Here is a 9,469-nt window from a genome sequence, read left to right on the forward strand (position 1 = left end):
ATTCATTTCCCAGTACACCGCCGGAGGCATTCATATAGAGTCATACCTTGTTCTAGTATCGAGTTGTAATCATTGAGTTGTAAATAAATAGAAGTGTGATGATCATCATTCATAGAGCATTGTCCCAAAAAAAGAGAAAGGCCAAAAGAAAAAAAAGAAAGGCCCAAAAAAGGGGCAATGCTACTATCTTTTTCCATACTTGTGCTTCAAAGTAGCACCATGATCCTTGTGATAGATAGTCTCTTGTTTTGTCACTTTCATATACTAGTGGGAATTTTTCGTTATAGAACTTGGCTTGTATATTCCAACAATGGGCTTCCTCAAATGCCCTAGGTCTTCGTGAGCAAGCAAGTTGGATGCACACCCACTTAGTTTCTTTTGTTGAGCTTCCATACATTTATAGCTCTAGTGCATCCGTTGCATGGCAATCCCTACTCCTCACATTAACATCAATTGATGGGCATCTCCATAGCCCGTTGATTAGCCGCGTTGATGTGAGACTTTCTTCTTTTTTGTCTTCTCCACATAACCCCCATCATTATATTCTATTCCACCCATAGTGCTATATCCATGGCTCACGCTCATGTATTGCGTGAAAGTTGAAAAAAGTTTGAGATTACTAAAGTATGAAACAATTGCTTGGCTTGTCATCGGGGTTGTGCATGATGAGAGCATTCTTGTGTAACGAAAATGGAGCATGACCAAACTATATGATTTTGTAGGGATGAACTTTCTTTGGCCATGTTATTTTGAGAAGACATAATTGCTTAGTTAGTATGCTTGAAGTATTATTACTTTTATGTCAATATTAAAATTTTATCTTGAATCTTTCGGATCTGAATATTCATACCAAAATTAAGAGGGTTACATTGAATATTATGCTAAGTAGCATTCCACATCAAAAATTCTGTTTTTATCATTTACCTACTCGAGGACGAGCAGGAATTAAGCTTGGGGATGCTTGATACGTCTTCAACGTATCTATAATTTTTTATTGTTCCACGCTATATTATATTCTGTTTTGGATGTTTATTGGGATTTATTATACACTTTTATATTATTTTTGGGACTAACCTATTAACCGGAGGCCCAGCCCAAATTGCTGTTTTTTGCCTGTTTCAGTGTTTCGAAGGAAAAGGATATCAAACGGAGTCCAAACAGAATGAAACCTTCGGGAACGTGATTTTCGGAACAAACGTGATCCAGAGGACTTGGAGTCTACGTAAAGTAATCAACAAGGAGAGCATGAGGCAGGGGGCGCGCCCACCTCCCCCAGGCGCGCCCTCCACCCTCATGGACCCCTCGTTGCTCCACCGACGTACTTCTTCCTCCTATATATACCCATATACCCTGGAAACATCATATACGGAGCCAAACCCCTATTTCCACCACCGCAACCTTGTGTACCCGTGAGATCCCATCTTGGGGCCCTTTCCGGCGCTCCGCCGGAGGGGGCATTGATCACGGAGGGCTTCTACATCAACACCATAGCCTCTCCGATGATGTGTGAGTAGTTTACCTCAGACCTTCGGGTCCATAGTTATTAGTTGGATGGCTTCTTCTCTCTCTTTGGATCTCAATACAAAGTTCTCCTCGATCTTCTTGCAGATCTATTCGATGTAATTTTATTTTGCGGTGTGTTTGTCGAGATCCGATGAATTGTGGGTTTATGATCAAGTTTATCTATGAACAATATTTGAATCTCCTCCGAATTCTTTTATGTATGATTGGTTACCTTTGCAAGTCTCTTCTAATTATCAGTTTGGTTTGGCCTACTAGATTGATCTTTCTTGCAATGGGAGAAGTGCTTAGCTTTGGGTTCAATCTTGCGGTGTCCTTTCCCAGTGACAGCAGGGGCAACAAGGCACGTATTGTATTGTTGCCATCGAGGATAAAAAGATGGGGTTTGTATCATATTGCATGAGTTTATCCCTCTACATCATGTCATCTTGCTTAAAGCATTACTCTGTTCTTATGAACTTAATAATCTAGATGCATGCTGGATAGCGGTCGATGTGTGGAGTAATAGTAGTAGATGCAGAATCGTTTCGGTCTACTTGTCACGGACGTGATGCCTATATACATGATCATACCTAGATATTCTCATAACTATGCTCAATTCTATCAATTGCTGGACAGTAATTCGTTTACCCACCGTAATACTTATGCTCTTGAGAGAAGCCACTAGTGAAACCTATGGCCCCCGGGTCTGTTTTCCATCATATTAATCTCCCGTCAACAAGCTATTTCTGGCGCCGTTTATTTTGCTTTCTTTACTTTTAGTCTTTATCATAAAAATACCAAAAATATTGTCTTATCATCTCTATCAGATCTCACTCTCGTAAGTGACTGTGAAGGGATTGACAACCCCTTTATCGTGTTGGTTGCGAGGTTCTTATTTGTTTGTGTAGGTGCGTGGGACTCGAGCGTGGTCTCCTACTAGATTGATACCTTGGTTCTCAAAAACTGAGGGAAATACTTACGCTACTTTACTGCATCACCCTTTCCTCTTCAAGGGAAAACCAACGCAGTGGTCAAGAGGTAGCAGTCGCAGCAGCCATCACCGCCCGCGGCTCAGGTAGATCCGGCAAGCTCAGGTCAGGCAGTCCGCGCGGCTAGGGCAGTGGCGAAGTGCATCCACGTGGATCTAGATGGCGGCCACAGTTGGGCGTCGTCCTTTGGTGGAGTGAGGTAAGAAATTTCTGGGCCCTTCATATGTTTAGTTCAAATTACAACTAGGGTTAGTACTTGTTTGTTCTTGGCAGGGTACTGTATTTTATTGGTTATGTCACTGTAGAAGATAGTGCATTTGGTTAGTTCATTTGGTCAGTGCATTCACTGTAATTAGAACAAAGTTCAGTAATCTTCAGTGTTTTAAGTTTAAGTGATTTAAAATAATTGTTTGTCAATTTAATCCTACAGCTTAGATGATGAGATTTGGGACATGAGGCTACATTTTCAAGGAACAGATAATATGGAGAGAAAGTATTCAGTTTCTTCAGATATCAGTTATTTGAGCATATTAGCATTGGTTGAGTTGGAGGGCTATGTAATGGATGCTTTTCTGGCTTATGTAAAGGAAGAAGAAAAGGGGCTGGAGGGGTGTCGGTGTCAAAACCAGCGGATCTCAGGTAGGGGGTCCCGAACTGTGCGTCTAGGATCGATGGTAACAGGAGACGGGGGACACAATGTTTACCCAGGTTCGGGCCCTCTCTATGGAGGTAATACCCTACTTCCTGCTTGATTGATCTTGATGAATATGAGTGTTACAAGAGTTGATCTACCACGAGATCGTAATGGCTAAACCCTAGAAGTCTAGCCTATGTGAATATGGTAATGAATCTGTCCCATCCGGACTATGCTCTCCGGTTTATATAGACACCGGAGAGATCTAGGGTTACATGAGGTCGGTTACATAGGAGGAATCTTCATAATAGGTCGCCTAGCTTGCCTTCCATGCCAAGTAGAGTCCAATCCGGACACGGGTGCAGTCTTCGGTCTTCATGTTTTCACAGCCCATCAGTCTGGCCCAGTAGATAACAGGCCGGACGCCTGAGGACCCCTTAGTCCAGGACTCCCTCAGTAGCCCCCGAACCAGGCTTCAATGACGAGGTGTTCGGCGTGTAGATAGTCTTCGGCGTTGCAAGGCGGGTTCCCTCTCCAAGTAATATATTCGGCCGTTGATCCAATGTCGCCTCCTTGGCTTCTGTACGTTAAATAATCTCTACCCTCCACGTGTCGAGCGAATGTGGAAAGTCAGGGTATTTTGCGAATAACACCTCGTCCATGCGGGGAAGTGCACCTATTTAAAGAGATTGGATCCTAGATCCATTCAGCACCGCGCAGAAGAAATCCCCAGAGACTGCTTAGGAGAAACCATTCCAGCATGGCTAGTGTTCCCAGCTCCTCCGCTCATCCCTGCCTAGAGAAAGGCGAGTGGGAGAGGTGTTCTGTGTCTCATAGCCAATTGATAAAGTTCTAAACGCAGGGATTCCTAGTCCCTGTTCGAACGGGGCTAGCTTCCTTCAATGAGGGGACTCAGGCAGAGGACTTCCCCAATCCGTCTGGGGGGAGAGCGAGTGTGTTTTGTCCCCTTCCTGCTAAGAGGCGTTGGATTTCCAATCCATCCGTTCCTCCGAGGGCTTCTGGAGTATTACGGCCTCCAGCTGCACAACTTCACTCCGGCCTCTATTCTGCACATTGCGGGTTACGTTGCTTTATGCAAATTATTTTTGGGCATCGAGGCTCATTTCGAGTTGTGGAGGAAGTTGTTCTGTCTCGTCCCGCGCAATCACGAAGGGTCGATATTTGAAGTAGGCGGAACCGAAGTATGGCGTGTCGCCAATACCGGATATCTATCCGGCACTCCAAGGAAGGCGCCTGATGAATGGCCCTCTGAATGGTTCTATATTGAGGACGTCGCGCTTCTTGACCCGGTTCGAAAGGGTCTTCCTGAATTTGCGTGCGTCCCGCTGAAGAAACGCCACAGTTGGCGTCCCCGTAGCTTTGAAGAGGAGGACGGCGCGGAGGTTCGTCAGCTGATGAGCAAGATAAAAGAGCTCGCTCAGTCCAGGCTCACAGTTATTGAGGTTATGCTGATCTCCATAGCGCGAGGGGTCCAACCGCTCCAATACAGAGGGCTTCCAATGTGGCACTACAATGGGGAGGATGACGCCTCTCGCTGCGGCCGGAAAGGTCCGGACACCCCTGCCGCTTTGGCTAAGATATTAGCCGAACTGTTCAAAGGGGAGGAAAAGGAATTTCTTCGCATCAAACTCAGAGACGGGTACTCTATGTATAATCCTCCCAGTTGGGTAAGGCCCAACCCCTCCGTTTTTTCTCCTTCCATCTCCGAATTGTCTTCGATAAATTTCTAGCTTGTTTGCTTATGACAGCACTGGCGAAAGGTCACCGAGGGATTTCATAGTCCCGCCCCACAGCCGGAGGATCACAACCGGGAGCTTGATCACGGGTTTGAAGAGGATCCGGATATATTTGTGGTGCTCGCGGAGGGGTGTTTTACCAGACGAGATATGATGGCACAGAAGTGGCCATCATCGCCAACTACCCTGGTCTTCTTCCTGCTTCACAAGTAAGTAATCAAGAAACACCTTTTCTGAAAGGGTGCTCTTACACTGCCTCACCCACCACATTGTCGCGCGTTCTACAGGGGAGGCGTTCGGTGATACCGAGGAAATCGGTTCCTTCGCCGAAAAAATCTTTGAAGAGGAGGGCCATTGAAGGCGCCGCCCGGCCTTCATCGAGGAGGTACGGATAAATATATTTTTCAGTGGCCGTATCCAGCTGTGACCTATGCGCCTGTTTGATTACAGGAAAAAAGGTTCGTCGAACTATGTCTGGGGGTCCGGCCAACCGCGTTCCCAACAACCAAGATTTAGATCCGGTCGGGGAGACGGGGGCCGATATAGGAACAAAGCCGGTCTGCCCTTCGGCCGAGGGTTCAGACAATATGTCTGTTACCAACTCGTTAGTAGAGAGCGCCATGAATCATCGGCGCTGCAGGGCTGTTTTACGAGACCCGAAGTTCTCGGACGAGGCATTTAATGCCTTTAGCTCAGGTGACGCATACATCCGAGCTGCTCGAGACGGGCTTAGAAAAGCCACGGGGCAATATCTAACAGATGTGCAGGTAAGTTTACTTTGTCAAAAAAGGATAGCCTATGCCAGTAGCCCCCGGGACTGAAAGCAGTTGGTACAACTGATTTAAGGACCGTTGTATGACCATGTTCTTACAGAGAAGAACAACCTGCTATCCCAAGAGCTGGAACAATGTCGGACGCAGCTAAATGCTGCTACCGCCGAACTAAAAGAGTTCAAGAAGGCGTCACCTGGTAATATTCCCCTCCAACAAGAAAATACACTTATATGCCCAGAATACTAACAGTCTTGCTTATACCATGACATAATGTTCAAGAAGGCGTTGGAAGTCGCGCAAGCGAATGAGCAAGAAGCCAAAAGGCTACAAGCTACAGGCAATCGTGTGCTGAAGCAGGCCATTATTGAGAAAAACCAGCTCCAGGATTGCAAGACCCAGCTAGGCAAAGAGCTGAAAGATGTGCGGGCCCAGCTAGCCGATTCCGTGAAGGAGAACAAGAAGCTGCGGGGCGGCATATTCAGTACGTATCTGAACTATTTTGAAAGTAGTTCGGAAGTGGATGAAACTGAGATAGTTGTGATCGAAGGTATATTGACGGGCCGTCCTGAAGAGGAGGTGTCCGGATCATCGAGTGATCTGCTGCAAGGGTTATCGCGAGTGCACGAACAGGCTCGGCTGGCGATGCGGAGTGTTGCCAAGGCTCTATGGCCATCCGCCTCCCCTCCAGGAAGTATGGAGGAGCTTGTAGAGCTGTTTAAAGGAGCGCGGCGACGTATCCGGCTATGGAAGATATCAGCCTGCCGAGAGGGTGCGCGAGAGGCTTGGGCCATGGTGAAAACTCGGTACACCATGCTTGATCCTAATCACATGGCGCGGGTCGGACCGGTAGGGTCGAATGGGGAAGAAATTCCCGTTAGTTTAGTATATGACCAAGTAGAGGTGGCCGCCAAATATTCCCAACAGGATTGTAAATTAGACTGCCTGTTAGATGGTATAGAGGCGGAAGTGTTTGAGTCCAAATGACTATGTACTTTCCTCACCATGTGGAATTTCTAGCCGAATTGTATATCATTTGTCATGGCAGACCTTTTCGCTTCGACCTCCGGACCCGAAGGTGCGGAGTGTTTCCGAATACCGTCACGGCCGAATAGGCGGGGTATGCATGGAAAACTAAGCGTAGGGGTCATAGTTGCTTGAACAGACAAGTTGTATCCGGCTAGTTATGTTATATTACATTGAGATTGTAAGAAAGATCTTCCAGGGAGAATAGTTCCGTTAAGGGTTCCTTTCCCTGGGTGTGCATGCATTAGTAGACATGTCCGAATTGTGATGTGAAAATCACAGTGTGTATGACTTCTGGGGATTCACAATAGAGTGAGTGCAAAAAATAGTTTTCATCGACCGACCGAATATTCCCTTAAGAACGCTCGCTTTTGGCTTCACCCAGTCTGAGGTAACCATCCGGATGACCCCGCAGTAACAATCGCAGAGGTGCTCCCTTTACCACCTAGCCGAACAATCGGGAACGTAGGGGTAAGCACAGGAGCCAGGCAACCCAGCTTGGCCAAAACTTAAGTCATATCGATGCATATAATGGTGAAGAAAAGACATACGGGAAAGACGCGTATGTGTGATGAGCTTAATGCTCTGCAAGTAATATTAACAAGCTTCTGTTAAAAGAAGCCCCCACGTATAATGGGCGTACGTTTGTGAAAATGTGTACGTCAGCAGTATTCGGTCAAGCCGAATGAGAGCTTTAAAGCGAAAAAAATTGTGTAAAAAAAAGGGGGAAAGAGTTATGGAAATTGTAGGGGAGAAGGAGACTAACAAAGGGTTCGGTGCTAGGCATAGAACCTTCGGAGTCTGGCCGCATTCCAGGGGTTCGGCTCTAGGTGATTGTCTGGTGCGTCACGAAGACGGTACGCTCCTCCGGTAAGAACTTCATCAATTATGAAGGGACCCTCCCATTTGGGCTTGAGTTTGTCCTTTTTCTTCTCCGGCAAGCGTAGAATGAGTTCGCCAACGTTGTAGGTCTTTACCCGTACTTCTCTGCTTTGATATCTTTGAGCCTGCAATTGATAAAATGTTGAACGGGCTTTGGCGACGTCGCGCTCCTCCTCCAGGGCATCTAGGCTGTCCTGCTGATCCAACTCGGCCTCTTTCTCTTCGTACATACGCACTCGGGGCGAGTCGTGTATAATATCGCAGGGCAATACAGCCTCTGCACCGTACACCATGAAGAAAGGTGTGTATCCGGTAGTACAGTTGGGCGTGGTCCGCAGCCCCCAGAGTACGGAGTCGAGCTCCTCGACCCAGTGTTTGTCTGATTCTTTCAAAGACCGCACTAGTCTGGGTTTGATGCCCCTCATAATAAGACCATTAGCTCGCTCGACTTGACCGTTTGTTTGCGGGTGGTAGACAGAGGCGTAATCGAGCTTAATGCCCAGATTAGCACACCAGGTTTTCACCTCCTCAGCTGTGAAATTCGAACCATTATCGGTGATGATGTTGTGCGGTACACCGTAACGGTGTACCACATCGGATATAAATGCAATCACCGGTCCGGACTCGGCCGTTTTAACTGGTCTAGCCTCTATCCACTTGGTGAATTTGTCCACCATGACCAACAGATATTTTTTCTTATGGCTTCACCCCTTTAAGGGGTCCGACCATGTCCAAGCCCCAGACCGCAAAGGGCCATGTAATGGGGATTGTGTGTAGAGCGGTTGGGGGCATATGGCTTTGGGTTGGCGAAGAGTTGGCATCCGACATAGCACTGGACGAGGTCCTGTGCGTCTGCCCGGGCTGTAGGCCAGTAAAATCCTGTACGGAAGGCCTTGCTGACAAGTGCCCGGGCTGCGACGTGGTGCCCACCGAGACCGGCGTGAATTTCTGCCAATAGTTGCCTCCCCTCCTCCTCGGAGATACACCTTTGAAGGACTCCGGTAGTGCTTTTCTTGTAGAGCTCTCCTTCGTGAACTTTATAGGCCTTCGAACGCCGGACTATGCGGCGAGCCTCGTTCTGATCTTCTGGGAGCCCTTCCTATTAAAGTAGGCCAAGAATGGTTTGGTCCACGGGGCAATTACGGCCATGCATGATGAGGTGGGCCGATGGTGTTACTTCGGTGGTTGAGCCTCCGATGATATCGGCGTGTTCGTTATCTGTGTTTGTGTTCGGAACGGGACTGTCGTTGCTATCTCCCCCTTGCCATACCACGGATGGCTTAAAGAGCCTTTCGAGGAAGATGTTAGGTGGGACGGGGTCATGCTTAGCGCCGATGCGAGCAAGGACGTCTGCCGCCTGGTTACTTTCGCGGGCGATGTGATGAAATTCGAGTCCCTCAAACCGAGCCGACATTTTCAAAACGGCATTGCGATAAGATGCCATCTTTGGATCCTTGGCATCAAAGTCTCCATTAATTTGGGATATTGTGAGGTTTGAGTCCCCGCGCACCTCCAGGCGTTGTATGCCCATTGATACGGCCATCCGGAGGCCATGTAGCAAGGCCTCGTATTTGGCTGCGTTGTTGGAGTCTGTGTATAATATTTGGAGTACGTACTGGACGGTATCTCCTATGGGGGACATTAATACGACGCCCGCCCCTAGCCCTGCCAACATCTTGGAGTCGTCAAAATGCATCACCCAGTTGGAATACGCGCCATACTCTTTAGGGAGTTTGGCTTCTGTCCATTCGGCAACGAAGTCAGCTAGTACCTGGGATTTGATGGCTTGACGTGGTTTGTACGTGATGTCGAATGGCAGGAGCTCAATGGCCCATTTGGCAATCCGGCCTGTTGCATCCCGGTTGTTAATTATATCATTGAGGGGCACTTCGAAGGCCACCGTGATAG

Source organism: Aegilops tauschii, chromosome 4, assembly GCF_002575655.3.
Source record: "Aegilops tauschii subsp. strangulata cultivar AL8/78 chromosome 4, Aet v6.0, whole genome shotgun sequence".
NCBI classification, from domain to species: Eukaryota; Viridiplantae; Streptophyta; class Magnoliopsida; order Poales; family Poaceae; genus Aegilops; species Aegilops tauschii.